Consider the following 17,840-nt stretch of genomic DNA (forward strand, 5'->3'; position numbering starts at 1 on the left):
TCTTGAATCTTGAAAGCACTCCTTGTTCAAACATATTGATCATAAATCCAAGCGTTAATGCATTACAGTTTTGACTTGATTATGACTCGACAGATTCAAAGACGATAAGTTAACCCTCTGGGGTTCGTCACTTCTGACCGGAATTTTTTAAATAAAAAAAAATTAAAAATCGTAGCTTCATCGGAATGGTACGAAACTTAGTGACTTTTATGGTACTTGCATGAACACACAAAAAAATTGGGGACAGGATTTGAAAAGTCTAAGTGGTCGTAAAAAAAATAGTCACACTCAGGGCCTTCGGGTCAAAATGACCGGCCATAGGAAATGAATGGGAAATTGGCAAAAATATGAAAATACAGAGTTTTTTTGTGCATACAATCTACAAATCAGCCACAATCCAGAAAAAAAGCACACAACAGTGAAGGGGTGACTCTCTAAAACATCAGTAGTGCAAAACACTACAATACACTCTCACACACACACACTTACACACACACACACACACACACACAAATGAAGGTGTGACATTTCAAAAGCTAATTTTGGGAAATGTGTGAAATAGAAGCAATCAATGTAAGAAATAAAGTGCACAGCAATGAAAGCATGAGACTGTAAGCCATCAAGGTTGCAAAATAGACACACACACACGCACACACACACACACACATAGGGAAATATGAGACTGGTGAGACTGTAACAGAGAAATGTGAGAATATGTGAAACAAAATCAATGAATCAAATAAAAGGGAGACATTGGATCCAAAATGCAAAAGTCACACACCATGTCTCTCTCTTGAACACACACACACACACACACACAGGGAAATATGAGACTGTAACAGAAGAGTTATTGTTCATTGAATTTTACAAAAAATAATTTTAATGAAATGTTCAAAATAAAAAAATTGTTATGACTGAAAGAATTGCATTTTTATTAAGTTAGAATTAAAACAATGGGTAACAAAATGCTTTCCATTGGTTCTCTTTCTAATGCAATGTTCAGGTTTGACTGTATTATAAAGTAAAACTGGCGCTTCAAATTACCAGTTAAACCAATCAAACAATCAAAAAACTTGGCAAATAATAAAAAAAAATAGTCTTTGATAATCTCATATGATATATTAAAATCCACAACCTGAAAAGGCAAAGGCAAATATGTGCAAAAACAACTAGAATTCACAAGCCCTTCTACAGAGAGCAGTACATTCATCTAGTGGTTAAAATATGATATTGCTTGATTAATTATGCTCACTACACCACCAGATAGCACCAATCTGACTTCAAAAAATTGTTTTCTATAGGCCAGGTCTCTACTTTAAACTGAAATACAGCATTAATTAAAAAATAATAAAAATTATATATATATATATATATATATATATAAATGTTCTATTATATTCAAAGGGAAAAAATAGATCATAATTATTGCATAAATATTAATTATTATCATATAATTCTCTCAAAACACCACAGAAAAAAAGAAAAAATATTATTGAACAAAAATACATTTGATTGATTTTACTGAAAAAAAAAAAAAAAATAATGATTTCAGGGGTCCGGTCACTTTTGACCGTGAAGGTCCTGAGTGTGACTGGAAAACGAAGAACCCCAGAGGGTTAATAGTCATTCGCAAAGTTTAATGGCAGTTTCAGAATTCCCCAAAACACAAAGATTAAATAAAAGGTAAGGATGGATCTGAAATAAGTAAAAAAAAAAAAAAAGCCCTATAAGAGTGTCCAGAGCTACAAGCAAACAAGATTTACAGTCATGAACAAAAGTACTTCAGAAGGCTAACAGATAAACACATGCAACATTATGTAACCTTGTAGACAGAACCCTCTTATGGTAAGTTATAAAACACAACAGAGACAGGGAACTATTATATATATTCAAGGAGAAAATACAAAGATATAAACATTATATTAGCCTTAATAATATATAATATAATATAATATAATATAATATAATATAATATAATATAATATAATATAATATAATAGTATAGTATATAATATGACCCTGGACCACAAAACCAGTCTTAAGTAGCATGGGTATATTTGTAGCAATAGCAAAACATACACTGTATGGGTCAAAATTATCGTTCTTTCTTTTATGCCACAAATCATTAGGATATTAAGTATTTATTCAGCTTTCAGATGATGTATAAATCTCAAAAAAAAAAAAAAAAAAAAAAAAATGAACCTAAAAGGGTCACATATAATATAATATAATATAATATAATATAATATAATATAATAGTACAACAGTGATTATATTCTGTAAAACTCTTTGATATTTCACTGTTTGTGTCACTTTGTGTGTCTGTGTTTCTCTAACCAGAGAGAATCTGTAGTGGAAGTGAAGCAACATTGCAGAAGTTATTGAGCAATGTGAGAAATTTGTTGTTCCACTTCCACATACTCTGTTGTGAGTTCTGTGGCATCCAAAAGCATATTATTAAATTGGTTTTATACAATATTGATTAAACTGAACTGTAATATTAAGTAACTAAAGTAAATGAATAAAGGATTCAGTACCTTGCTTATAAAAAGACATTCAAAACAAAACCCTCACTTCTCATCACCTATTAGCCGAGAATCAATAAAAATTCTGCCCAGTAATGCAACTTACAAATACAGACAAGCAGAGTGATACAAACACTGAAAAATCCCAGTTTTGGACTATATAATATAATTAAATATTACATTAAAAATATAATATAATATAATATAATATAATATAAATATAATATAATATAATATAATATAATATAAATGCATGTTTTTGTTTTTTAGTGCCTGACCTGAATAAGATATTTCACATAAAAGATATTTACATATAGTCCACAAGAGAAAATAATAGATGAATTTATTAAAATTACCCAATTCAGAAGTTTACATCCCCTTGATTCTTAATACTGTTATCTTGTTGTTACCTTGTTACCTGAATGATCCACAGCTGTGTTTTTTTTTTCTTTTGTTTTGTTTTTTTTATTTAGTCATAATTGTTCATGAGTCCCTTGTTTGTTCTGAACAGTCAAATTGCCTGCTGTTTTTCAGAAAAAAATCCTTCAGGTCCTACAAATTCTTTGGTTTTCCAGCATTTTTGTGTATTTGAACCCTTTCCAACAATGACTATAATTTTGAGATCCAATTTTTCCACACTGAGGACAACTGAGGGACTCATATGCAACAATTACAGAAGGTTCAAACACTCTCTGATGCTCCAGAAGGAAAAACTATGCATTAAGAGATGTTAGAGACTTTTAGACAGAATGGAGATGTGTACATTTTTCTTATTTTGCCTAAAAATCATATTTTTTTTTATTTAGTACCGCCCCTTCAGAGGGTACAGAAGATACTCACATGTTTCCCAGAAGACAAAATAAGTAAAACTGACCCTGATCTATAAATTCAAAAGTTTTACTCACCCTTAATGTATCGTTTTTCCTTCTGGAGCATCAGTAAGCATAAAAAACACAGCTGTGGATCATTCAGGTAACGATACAGTATTAAGAATGAAGGGGATGTAAACATTTGAACCGGGTCATTTTTATAAATTCAGCTATTATTATCTCTTGTGGACTATATGTAAACATCTTTTATGTGAAAGATCTTCTTCAGGTCAATACTAAAAAAAAATAACATGCATTTTCTTTGAATCATTTTTTTTGGTAAAATAATTAGCACTTTGCAGATTCTGAAAGGGGGATGTAAACTTTAGACCTCAACTGTATAATAGAATTTAAATTTAAAATAATAATAATAATAATAATAATAATATTTATATATATATATATATATATATATATATATATACATATTCTTATATATAATATAAGAAAATATAACATAATAATAATCTTACAATATACAATCATGTGTTTTTATGACTCCACGCCATGGGTTATTGTTTCAAGGGCAATTACAGTTGCCTCCTCAGGATTATTCTACTAAACCAGGCTGCTTTTGTTCATCTGGAGCATTTTTTGCAGTGCTAGAAAATTGAAAATAGTGTTTTAGTTTTTGTGCATAAAGCACAAAAAAACATAAATGGCATATAAAACAATAATGTCTTAAATACCTGTTTGTTCTGCAGATATGGAAAGCCAAAATGATAAGGGCTAGGGCAAAAGTGCCAGCAACAGCAAAGGCAAAATCTGTAGAAAACAACATTTCACCAAAATGTCAATGTATACAACAAAAAATACACAAGTGTCATGACACTTATGAAAAATACATACACTTATATACAAGGTACAAATGTTCTAATAGTCACATGTCAAAATAATAGTTTTCATAATGTGTTCTCCCTTTTAATACATTTTTACATGGTAAAATATACTTATAGTAGTAAACTCTCTGTTGTAAACTCTCTGTTGTAACACCACAATAATGTTTTCCTTTCTCTGTTTGGCTTCCTCATTTCCTCATTTCCTGTTTATATATTTTTAAAAGCTTCCAAAGAGAATTCTCTGAGTTTGCAGTTTGCTCTTTTTGAGATTGCGCAACAGAGTTACGACACTGAACTCAACCGTTGAATTTGTTTTTTACGAGTGGCTTGCAAAACAGGAATTTCAGGGTGGTGATTATAACAACATTTAGAAAATCTAGAGAGAGAAAATGTTTTGCAGTTTTTGCAGTCTGTGGTTCCATACCCTCGACCAACAACAAAATGAGGATAATTATTACTGCTGTTACTCTTCTGGTTTGTGTGGAATTTTAGAACTGCAACCATAACAAAGACAGTGAAGTCCGGTAAGAAACACTGTGCATGTGATTTGCATTAAGCTTGTTATGAAGGTATACTTCAATGCTAAAATGATGTTCATACTGATTTTGCAATGTCTATAAAATTTTGTCCCTACACTGCCATCTATCATACTGTATTTTAACCAGTCAGACGGTAGTAAAGTAGTAAAATGTTATTGTCTGATCACTTTTTGCAAATGCTGGGTATTTGGTCATTCATCAGTGTTTTACAGACTATACTTACAGTGTTGTCTCACTGATGAATCAGTCTTGATGGCATCTGTAAATCCAGTTATATTAAAAACATTCAGAACATGCATTTACAAAATCTCCATGTAATACTATATCCCTAAAACTATTTTCTTAAGACATAAATGCTGTGCACTCTAAGGAAATTTGTGTGTTCTGCTCCAGTGCTGGACTAAACATTTTAGGTTATTTTATTCCAATGCAAAAGTAAACACAATGTAGTAAGATTTAAAGGTTTACCTCCTCCAGATGGCAGAGTTGTGCTAAAAACTGTATGGATGCTGGTTGAATTGATGCCTAAAATGAGAGACAGAATTGGATGCCATTTTCTATCTTTTTGTAATAATATTTTTGTATAGCTTTTTGTTAATGCGGAGAACAACAAGCGAAACGAAACAAAGTGAAAAAGTACTCACAAGAACACAGGAGTTGCCTCACATATTTCTACAAGAGAATCAAAAAGCATTCAATTTGTACAACAGATACAATCCTTAAAATAAAGAGTGGTAAAACTATTGTAAGAAGATGAATGATGGTGAGTGAACTCACAGGACAAGAGACGTGGAATTTGACTAAAAATGGGCAGTAAGACACACTGATTCCATGAGGGGTTACATTTTTGAAGGGATGAGAATAGTGTGCTGACTTTCCATCCAGGACTGCTGTGATTTGCTAGTGGAGAATTGTGAGACATATAGTAAACATGGTGAAACTTTTACAGGTTGAATATTACTAAAGCCTCTAATACAAGACATGGCAAAACTATTTTTTTGTTTTAACAATCAGTGATAGTCTCCGAAAAAGAGCAGAAATTAGAGCACTAATCCACTAGGGGGTGTTACAGTGACATAATCTAAATAAAATCTAGATAGCAGTTATATAATAAGGCACATTTTCGATGTACTGTATAATAACATGAAACCTTATGCCATTTTGAACACAGGGAGTCTTTTCATGGACTTTTAGCCTTATTATGGGTGATTTTACCCTTATTATGGGTGATTTTACCCCAAATACTATGCATTCTCATAAAACAGGAAACAGGAAAAAAAAAAAAAAGTTTTGTTTAGCGTTTTGGGAGCAAAGAAGTGCCTTTCCAGGGTACACTAAGTGGTGTCATTTAATTTCTCTATTAATTATTCAATAGATTTATGGTTAAAATGAAATAAAACGCTGAATTGCCTGTCAGAGGAGAACCGGTTTTGATATTTACATCAATAGTCCACTCTGCATCACAATTGACGTCTTGCACGTTCTCGACCACAGCGTCGGGCAGGTGGAAGTCATAGGAGGAATCTTCTCTCCGAATTCCAACACACGGTTCACCTGCTGCGAGAAATTCATCAAATTAGTCTTCAAATGAAGTCTGTCGTAATCCCAGCATTAAAACTGGGCTGAAGTTTTTATTTAGCTGTACTCTCTAGCGGCACGTTGAAACGACAGGTTGTCTTTCATTCTTTCGCGGCATTTATCGGTGCACATCATCAAAGTTATAGAATGCATTTTCGTTAACATCAATATGGAATTAAAATGGCAAATATACAATCTTACCTTCGAGTGTCTCGATTAAAGAAAAGCACGTGAGCAAAACAAGAAACAACAGAGCGGTTTCCATGATAAATATAGCGATATGTGAGGTTGTGTCTGAATGAACGGATGTGGGTCAGACCGGGTCTTATACCAGGTCTTCCGGGTCTTCAAGAGTTATAATTTTCCAGTCTTGGTTGCGAACACATCCAAGAATTATCAACTCAAATGAGGTAGCTCACTATAAAGGGAATATCTGCAGCATATGTGGGTAAATATAAAAGTACAGACGCTGATCACAGTCAGCCGAACAGATCTGGTGTGAATGGCTGGTGACAAAGTGCACAAACTGAGATAGAATAACTAACTGTTCTTGGTTATTTTATGTCAGTCAGATTGCCTTTTTAGTAGACTAATTAATTTATGATTGTTTATTCAGCTGTTTGATCAGGATTGCCTTAGACACGAACACCTGATCCAGGGGCGTTTCTAGGATTTGAAAACATCTGGGGCTGGTGGCAAAACATCTGGGGCTACGTACGTATCACACTCCAACGTTTTGTTAGACACAGGTGGGTGAACCTGGATCCTTCTATACCCCAAGCCCCCAGGAGAAAATCTGATATATTTTAAAGTTAAAGTCACTAATCTGGTGTACTTTGAGAGTTCAAAAATAAGAGCTCCAAGTTAACCCATGTTCATTGTGCAAATTAAACAAATTAAAAAGGTTTATGGCCTGACTCATCCCTCTTCTGATACTATTAAAATATCGGATCATGAACTCATCGTGTGAGCAAAGTCATATTGTGCTTTCGGTCTTAGTTCACAGATACTTCACCTTAGCACAAAACAACATTACAAAAAAAAAAATAGTAAATCGTAATCACTGCAAATAGCAAACTTATCAATGTATTTTTATTTATTTATTTATTTACCAAATTCCATTTTATTTTTTTGACTCCTTTTTAATGGTTAAATTTAATTTTATTAATCAAAAAAGATGTCTAATTAATTAAAAGAATGAAACTTATACAATTTAAAGTCAATTTATCAATAATTAAGTTATGTTTAGGGCCCTATGAAATGTTTTGTTTTTTTCTCACCTTATGTTTATACATATGTTTAAAATACACCTTATTGTTACCAAATTTGTTTTAGCATGTTTATTTAAATGCATAAAACAACTTTCATTTATTTCTACAACAGCCTTGTAAAATTCTGCGTTGTGCATTTAATTTTTTTCTGGTTATGAAATAAATAATTAATTATTTCATATTGAAAATAATATTCATTCGAAATTATATTCTAATACTATTTTGAATGAAAATATTAATTTATTTTTTAATTAGTGAAAAAATTTTATTTTTGGCAAATAAAGGGGATGTACTATTAAAATTTAAAAGATGGAAGAAATATTAAAGTTTTATTCATTTTTCAACAGTATAGTAGTAGTAGTACTGTAGGTACGCACATTCTACTGAATGATAGTGATGTATTTCTGGTACTGAACTTGTATTTTGACGGGTTTCCGTGAATACCTTTAAATTTCTGTAAGTATATGACCCTGGTTTACTCAAATGAAACGGTGAAGTGGTCACAAAATACTCTCAGAGCACTTCTGGAGATGTTGTTAATGCATTTTCTATGGCAGACGCTGAAATTATGAAATCACCGCGAGCGTCACGCGCGCTTGTGCAGTAAAGGAAACCGAGCCTGTTTCTGCACCATTCATTCATAAAGAGACACGCAGAACATGCAGGATTCATATTTAAATGGTATTTTGACAAACTTTGGCCCAATATTTACAGATAGTCCATATCGCGAATTTGATTGAAGTGTAATGACCGGCTTTTGATTCATTCATTCAAACTTTGACAAGTTGTTCTTATCATTGGTTGTGAAAAACTGCACTGCTGGGTTAAAGTAAATATTTAGTTGTATGGAAATTATTTGTAGTTATTTATAAAGTTTATCATTTTATTTGAAGTTAATTAAAACATAAAACATTAGGAGGTGTCAGCAATATAATCAGATTTAGTGTGCTTCTGGCATCTGCAGGGCCCTATGAAATCCATCTTATTTTTCCCCCTCAAATTCCATTTATTTATTTATTTATTTATTTATTTTTTTTCCCCAAATTTTTTTTTCTGTTTTAAGTTTCCTAGACTCTGTTTTAATGGTTAAATTAAAAAAAATAATAATAATAATCAAAAGCATGTCTAATTGAATTTATGACACACAATATAAAAGCAAATTAACAATTAAGTTTAACAAAAAATTAAAACTAAGGCCCAATGAAATCTGTTTTCCTTTTTTTTCTTTCTCAAATCTAGTTTGTTTTATTTTTACCAAATTCAGTTTATTCCACTCATTTTCTGGATTCCATTTTAATGGTTTCATTAAATTTTATGTATATATTATTATTTCTAAAGCCAAATATAGGCCCAATTAAACATGAACACTCAAAAAAGTGTACAGTATAATAATAAATAATACTGTGTTGTTTAATTACATTTACATTCTAGTAAACAAATTCTGGTCAATAATTTTTCTGGTAAACATCCTTAAAAATATTTTAATGATAATTTTATTAGAAGTAGTACTATCATGGCATTAAGTAATATATTTCTGTCACAGTTAAAACCACAAGTTGCTGTAAAGACACAAGTTTCTGTTTATATAAATGAGTTTTTCTCAAATGTGGGAATGCAGGATTCATATTTAAGTAGTCTTTTGTTGCTTAATATTCACAGATACTAATTCATATTGCGTTTTTGATTTAAGTGTACTGACCTACAGTGTGGGGACAAAAGTACCATTTTTCAGAAAAACATAATTTAAAAAGATAAAGTTGTAGACAGATATATATTGTTGCTGTTGCCTGTAACTCAGAAGTGTGGTCTATTAATGCCAGGTGGTATTTTGTAGAAAGACTTCAGTAAAATTTCAGTTTGAACAGAAGTTGCACATTGTTACTTTCGCCCCTGCTGGTTGGGACAAAAGTAAAATGATTTTTTGTGTTACTCTTGTTTTTATTAAATAAACATGACTATGACCTTGTTAATATGTAACTGCAAACATATTTTGTCCTTAATCTTAGCAAAGAAAATAGAAAATAAGAAAATATTACAAGAAAATATTACATTTTCCTTTTAAATGTAAGTTTCATCAAATGTTTCAAAATCTGAGTGTACAAACTTGGATTGTTTAAATAATTTATTTATTTATTCAACTTATTTTTGTAATGAACAATATGAAAATTAAATTAAATTAGCATAATATAAATTGTCAACATAGTGTAACAGTAGGCCTATTCATGTTTCCATCCAGTTATTTGTATGCATAAATTCAAAATGTGCATAAAAATATCTGAAAACACTGTAAATTCAAACTGAAAAAAACACTGGCAAATTGACTAATGTAAATGCAATGTGGCAACAGCCCTGACTGGGGATATTCCTGACAGATAGGCCTATGTCCAGAAATGCCCTCTCCTGAACATGTGGCTGAATCAGACCTCTGTCTGTCTTTCTGACCCTCACAATATTGGCATATTCTTTTGGTATAATACACCATAAACATTTATAATAAACATTTTAAAAAATTATGCAAGACACAGAAAGTCACCAAATTAGCATGCTGCGGGACAAAAGAAACGCTTGTTGTCACTGTAGGGGGACAAAAGTAACAAGAGGAACTCCTGACATTTAAATCTGATTTACTTCTATACTGAAAAACTCTGAAAAGCCAAACTTCAGGATGTATTACAGCACTAAATTTCTTGTAGATTGATCATTACTGTGACACATGAAATTAGAAACACAACAAATTTGAAAAAAATTACCACTTCAATAATTTACTTATTGTACTTGAAAACTGCTTTCCGGACCTAACCACAGGAAACAATGATGAAATCACGTGATATTTCTCAGCTCCATCAAGGGTTGCGTGCTGAATGTGCTGTCATAGCTTGGAATGCAAATATAGTCTAGGCTCTGAGAAAATAGCTTTGTTACTTTCGCCCCGCATTACTTTCATCCCTGCTCTCCCCTACTTTTGGTTTTTTTCATCCACAATTTTTCAAATTCTGTGACATTTTGCATTAAATGTAACTTTTATGACTGTATTCAGCGATTCTGCCTGTGTTTTCTGCATCACGAAAATCATAGGGCCCATCATCTTAAGACTTTATATATAGGAAGACTGTGCACTCCTATTACTTATGGGAGAAAGTGCAATGCCCAATATGGCGAATAAGCCCTGCCTTCTAAACAAAAGATGCAATCGTTGATTAGTAAAGTCATCGCCTCACTGCAGCTGCTGTTAGATGCTTCACTTCCTCATGTTCATGACTGTGCATTGGGTAGTCTAGCATCAAAAAGAAATGCCATTTAACAGTTTTTAAACATAAGAAACAAGTTTTATGAGCCTGTTGTTGTCAAATCTTCAAATATGAAATTTATCCGTGAGCTAATTGAACAGTTTTGGAAAAGTTGAATGTTTCCCCATTCAAAGAGATAGAAGCTGCACTTGCATGCCCAAAGATGGCTGCCAAGTAAAATTACTTGTCTTATAGGGACTTTGCTGACATCTGTGGGAAGAAGAAAACTGTTATCAGTACACTATGAATTCCATTACAGTTCAAAAAAATTACAGTTTTCACATTTGCTAAGGTGATGCTAAAGAAAAACAGCTTGGATTGCATAAAAATTTAAGACTAGTCTTAAAAGTTAGTCAGCTAATTTTTTTTCCTTTAAAACTGGTCATAATTTTTTTAATCCAGTTACATTCAAAATTGAATCCAATAAATTTGGCTTATTAGTCCTTGGCTAACTGCTAGTTGTTTAGACACTGTCTTAACTTAGAGCCTAAGTTTATGCAACTGGCCTTCCTATTTTGGACATTAATCTCACCTTTTCATGTCAAAACCTGCCTGCCGCTATGGTTGTTGTGACACTCCAGCAGTTAGTTAGTTACTTAAAGTAGCTGGCTTTGTAGTTTATAAGGAGGTGCATCATTTCTGCTGTCAGTGAAACTTAACCCTGAAGTTCTGAAAGACACTGTTGTGTTATATTACTCATTCATGTTACTAATTCATCTCTGATGTTAATCAGTCTGCTTTTTTACATCCTTATATTACTTATTCACACTGTCACACTCAGAATTACTCATATATTATGCAATTACAAAGTATTGCCTTATTTGTTGCACTATCTTGTATAATTAGATAAAGTAATCAGTGAAGTGTTAGTCCTGCGGTAGAATTTAAATATTGTGATTTGTTCTCAGTCCCCAGGGCTTGAAGGGAAATTCAAACTGGTGATTGAAACTTTAATTTGCTATTTACAAAACTCTAATTAACTATAAAAGCAGTTCATAACATCCTAATATGACAGGAGAATATAAAAATCAATAGAAGCCAAATGTAAAAACACCCATTTCCAAAATAACTTGCTGTTAGGTTAATTGAAAAATACAAAATGTCCTTAGTCATGTTTTTTTGTGTGCATCTTTAAAGGCAACTGGAAAGTACCTTCCTATGGCGGGGGGGGGGGAAGGTAAGAAAACAGAGAAGGTTTAGCAAGTTTATATGACACATCTGTCCTGCTAAAGAAGAATATTAAAGAGGAAGGAAACAGAGGCATGCAGTCACAAAACTGCAAAATTACTGTACATCTTTTGTCTATGTCATGCTGAAAAGCACTTATCTATATTAGACCTCAGTAAAACAAGGCAGAAACATTTAGGCAAAGGTTTATTTGTTGCTTTTGGATGCAATCAAGAAAGAACTAAAGTTGCATATGCTAAAACCACTGTTTTGCCTTGACTCTCTAACTGCTGTGTGAACATGGCCTAAAAGTCACCACAGACAAAACTAAATCAAAAACAAATGATAGTTGAAACAAAAACTGTCATTATATACCCACCTTCATGTCATTCAAAATGTTAATTTTTTTCTATGTATTTATTTATTTATTTTATTTTATCCTTATCCTTTGCTGTAGTCTAATACTGTTTAATAATGTTTAATTTTCAGGAACGCAGCTGGTGGTTTAGGGTTGGACTTGGAACCCTTTCAGCAGTTTCAGTAATGTTATGCAGCTCAGTTGTAACAGAGCTGCAAACACACAAAAAGTAAAGCAGAACATCTATATTTTTTTTTCTGAACTGTGGATTACCATGCTGATTGGATGAAGAAAACTGTGGCCTGCACTTTTCTGAAAATGGACACCAGCTCGGTAAGACATATTTAATATTTGACTTGACAAACTTTGGTGTATCCAAGTATTCAACATCCTGTTATTGTATGGCTGTCTGTTTTACCAGGTCAGTAGATATACATTATTTGTTAGCTTGTAAACACTTGCAGGATGCACTGTAAATAATTAGGAGTTGAGGAAACTCAAAAAATTAAAACAACCTGCTTCAGGATTTTTTTTTAATGAAATGAGTAAATGGTTTATGAAATATTACAAAAGCGTGTATGTGTATAATGCTTGCAACTTAGCTGACACTGCATCAATAAATAAATCCAAATGGCTTCACGTTATATGACATATTTAGAATAGAATAGGTATACATGATGAATTTATAAGCTTTTATATTCAGTAGTGACCGGTGGAAGGGACCATCTGACATTTGAGGTATATTTCAGCAGCGTCTAGTTTTGGCTGATATTGCACATGTTGCAGAAAAAAAGTGTTAGCATTCACATTTACTATTGCAACATTTGCAGTATCAGCCAGAATTAGGTTCCATTAGAGGAAGCATGATTGCTGGTAATGCAATAATCACAGACATTTAAAACTTTACTTATTCTAGGACTGTTAACTGTAACCTAAATAAAGTGTGGAATTATCAAGAAAATGAAAACAAGTGCTTTAAGTCATTTAAATGCCAATTCTGCTTAATTATTTGATGTCCTAACTTATCAGTTATCATCAGCACATAAAAACAAGAAAATTGACATAAATTATACTATGCCTGTACAAATGACATCATATTAAAGGTGACATATCATTAAAATATGACTTCTTCCATGTTTAAGTGCTATTATTGGGTCTCCGGTGCATTTACCAACCCAGAAAATGTGAAAAAGAACAACCCAGTACAATGTTTTTGTAAGCTTTTTTTCTTCCAAGGTTGTGAAACAATGAGCCACTCAGATTTTGCTCCCCCATGACATAGAAAAATATATCTAAAATATTAAAAAGGGACATAGAAAGAATTATGCTATTGTTGTAAACTTTTTCTTAGAAACCAGGAGACGTTTTGGATATGTTGAAGCAGAAGTGATACTGGCTGTGCGTCGCTGCAGTCATCAAAAGTCATCTGCCTAAGGCAGTGATGCATTGTAGTTTATATACATTTAGTAGATGGGCCTTAGAGATACTGACACTCTGTCAGAGCAAGAACAGAGGATGCAGGACGTTACCCAGATAGCACACGGACGTCTGCAAGATGTCTGTTAAAGATCTCTTGATCTGGAAAGCATCCCTGTGTACAAATAATCTGGCAGACATCTGTAAGATGTCAGTTTTACATACATTCTATATCATAAACATCTTAAAGACATCTAATAGATGTCTATTTGACATCTAATAGTTAAACGCCCAATACAGTGTGCAGATGAGCAAAGATTCTTGCAGATGTCTTACAGATGTAAATGCAGATGTCAAATAGACGTCTCTGAGATGTACGTGTGCTATCAGGGTACCCTTCCCCCAAATGTAACACCACAGCAGACCTATCCAAATACTCATAATGACATCACCAAATGGTTTGAGCACCATATTTGCACTATCAGCATCACAAGGATAAGTCACAAGAACTAAAACTTTGCAGACAGATGTTTACATTAAATGCCCAATACAATGTAGATCACCTTAGATTTTTATATGATGTTATGTTAGCATTTTGGATCTGCAGATATTAAACGGATCCTTAAATTTGTAATCCCACACTATTAACATGTTATCAACATGTAAATAACTTGCTAATCATGCTAGCAACATATTATTAACATGCTAATCATGCTAGAATCATGCTAGTAACTTACTAATCATGCTAGAATCATGCTAGTAACTTGTTAATCATGCTAGAATCATGCTAGTAACTTGCTAAATGTGCTAGAATCATGCTAATAACATGCTAGTAACTGCTAATCGTGCTAGAAACATGTTGGCAACTGCTAATCGTGCTAGAAACATGCTAGTAACCTGCTAATCATGGCAGAAACATGCTAGCTACTTGCTAATTATACTGTATTCATGCTAGAAAGATGATAGCACCTGTTAATCATGCTAACAACTTGCTAATCATGCTAGAAACAAGCTAGCACCTGCTAATAATGCTAACAAAATGCTAACAACTTGTTAATCGTGCTAGAAACATGCTAGCAACTTGCTAATCATGCTAGAAACATGCTAGCAACCAGTTAATCATGCTAGAAAAATGCTAGTAACCTTCTAATCATGCCAGTAACATGCTAGCACAAGTTTGTCTTCACAGACGTTTTTTATCTAGTTATAATAGTGCCATCCCATAATCCACCTGCTCTGGGTGTGTGCACTCAGAAAACTGTATATCATAAGTTTAAACTAAAATGGCTTTAAAACACATGATTTCAGTACGATAGACATGATGTTTTTAGCAGAATATCTGAGGTGTGAGCTGTAAAGGCACAGTCCTATTCTTGAAAAGGCATGGGGAGCAGCAGCTCATTTGCATTTAAAGAGACATGCACCAAAATGATAAATTGTCTGTGGGGTATTTTGATCTGAAACTTCACAGACACATTCTGGGGACACCTGAGACTTTTATTACATATTTATTTTTATTTATCACATTTTTCACAAGTGTTTTTGCTTTGAGTGTTGCATGTTGCTGAAGAGAGTCACAAATTGAATAATATTTTCCTTACTTATCAAGTCTTATCTTAAAATGCAAACTTGTTTATTACTTTTCTAGATGATATGCAAGTATACACTCACATATCATCTAGAAAAGTAATAAAGCTTATCTGTAGGGAAACATTAACACTAATGTAGAGTGTGTTAATGTACTGGTTTGTTTCACAAAATGTTCTCAAGCTGTCTAATGAAAACTTTCTTGTCTTCCTCTATGACTCACAAGCCTGGGGTGCAGCTATTATACAAACAGAAAAACACAGGGAGAAAATATCTTCATTTTTGTACAGAAAAATAAGTCATTCAAAGTTGTAACACAAAAAAGACATTTATTTTAGCTATATGATTTAAGGTGCAGTGCTTTCCTACTCAGGTCCTCTCAGGGTATTTTTTTGGCTATGACATATAAAGTGTCCTTTTAATATGCAAATAGTTTTCAGAACTAATTTCGAATTGAATAGAAATGTGATAAACAAAACTATGAAATCTTATTATCATACTAGTTTCACACTGTAGAGAGGTGTTGTTTTATAACATGAATGTAATAAATATTTAGGTCAGCGTCATTGTACACAAAGTTGAGTGGGTTTCCTCTGGTAAAGTGTTTGCTTGTTAGAAATGTAGCATAAGGAGAAGGCAGAAAGTGGGGTGATTATTTGTCTTGCACAGAAGTGTCTAAATCAAAAAGGAGTCTGACAGGGTTATCACAGTTCATTACAGTCAGCATTGTTTTGCTCTTGTGTGATCTTAGGTGGTACATGATTGGCTACACCAGCAGTTGAGCAACATTTAATTCTGATGTTAACATGGCAACAGCTGTAACCACTGAGATGAGCTGAAAACTCTGGTGCATTGGAAATTCCCAGTACTCCTTTTTAGTTTAGTGACATTTGTCATCTGCTGTTTTACCTACAACATATGAGATGTTTCTAGTCACTATAGTCACTAAATTATAGGGAAGAAATTATAGAAATGAATTGTTTAATTTATGCTTAAAACTGATCAAAAGTGTGATAAAGACATTTATAATGTTACAAAAGATTTCTATTTCAGATACATACTGTTCTTCTAAACCTATTCATCAAAGAAACCTGTAAAAATCTACTCAGCTGTTTACACCATAATAATATTTATAATAATAAATGTTTTTGAGCAGCAAATATTAAAATCATTTCTGAAAGAGTTTTGATGCTAAAAATCCAGCATTGAAATCACATGAATAAATTACATTTTTAAATAAATTTAGTTAGTAAAATATTTCAAAATTGTACTGTTTTTACTGTACTTTGGATCAAATAAATACAGGCTTGGTGAGCAGAAGAGACTTCTTTAAAAACTTTATGCCTGGTTTCACAGACAGGGCTTAGCCAGGATTAGGTCTTAGCTCTGTTAGGACATTTAAGTAATTTTAATAAACCTGCCTTAGGAAAAAAGACACTGATATATTTTAAGATCAGTCAGCACAAGTTTCTTTCAGTTGAAACAGCTCAGACTTACATTTTAGTCTAGGACTAGGCTTAAAGGAGAAGTCCAGAACAACAATTTACAAATAATGTACCCACCCCCTTGTCATCCAAGATGTTCATTTCTTTCTTTCTTCAGTTGTAAAGAAATGATGTTTTTGAGGAAAACATTTCAGCCTTTTTCTCCATATAATGAACTGATATGGTGCCCCGATTTTGAACTTCCAAAATGCAGTTTAAATGCGGTTTCAAATGATCCCAAATGTGCTTGTAAACAATCCCAGCAGAGGAAGAAGGTTCTTATCTAGCGTAAAAAATGGTTATTTTAATAAAAATAAGAAAATTTATATACTTTTAAATGCCAAATGCTCATCTTGTCTTACTCTGCTTGGACTGTTTGTTCTGGTTCATGACAGTTAGGGTATATCAAAAAACGAATGTTCTCCCTCCACTTCGAAATCACCCTAAATATCACTGTTTTACCTTTTTTGTTAAGGGTGTTTGATCTTCTTTGCATGTTCACTTTGCAAAAACTGGGTCAGTACTTCTGCAGTGATGTAGGATGATTTTGAAATGATTTTTGAACTTGAGGGAGAAAATACAGTGAGAATTTTTGACATACCCTAACTATCTTGAGACACAATACACAGAGTTCAACGAGAGCAAGACAAGACGAGCGTTTGGCATTAAAAAGTATATAGATTATATAATTTTTATTAAAATAACCAAAACTCTTCAGCTAGATAAGACCATTCTTTCTCGGCTGGGATCATTTACAACTGCATTTGGGATCATTTGAAGCCACATTTAAACTGCATTTTGGAAGTTCAAAATCAGGGCACCATATCAGTCCATTATGGAGAAAAATGCTGAAAAGTTTTCCTTTAAAAAAACAATTTCTTTACGACTAAAGAAAGAAAGACATAAACATCTTGGATGAC

The 17,840-nt window shown here is 32.6% G+C and overlaps 1 long non-coding RNA gene across 2 annotated transcripts; it reads left to right on the plus strand.

Moving 5' to 3' along the window:
• Positions 1–4,366: 4,366 nt before the first annotated feature.
• On the plus strand, positions 4,367–13,936 carry LOC127178441 (uncharacterized). Of its 2 annotated transcripts, XR_007829394.1 has the most exons (4): positions 4,367–4,757; positions 6,967–7,064; positions 12,565–12,766; positions 13,785–13,936. It is a non-coding gene; the product is annotated as an uncharacterized LOC127178441 (long non-coding RNA). The 2 variants fall into 2 exon arrangements; XR_007829393.1 differs by lacking the exon at positions 6,967–7,064 and having other exon boundaries at positions 4,386–4,757; positions 13,785–13,927.
• Positions 13,937–17,840: the final 3,904 nt, after the last annotated feature.

Source organism: Labeo rohita, chromosome 16 (assembly GCF_022985175.1).
Source record: "Labeo rohita strain BAU-BD-2019 chromosome 16, IGBB_LRoh.1.0, whole genome shotgun sequence".
NCBI lineage: Eukaryota > Metazoa > Chordata > Actinopteri > Cypriniformes > Cyprinidae > Labeo > Labeo rohita.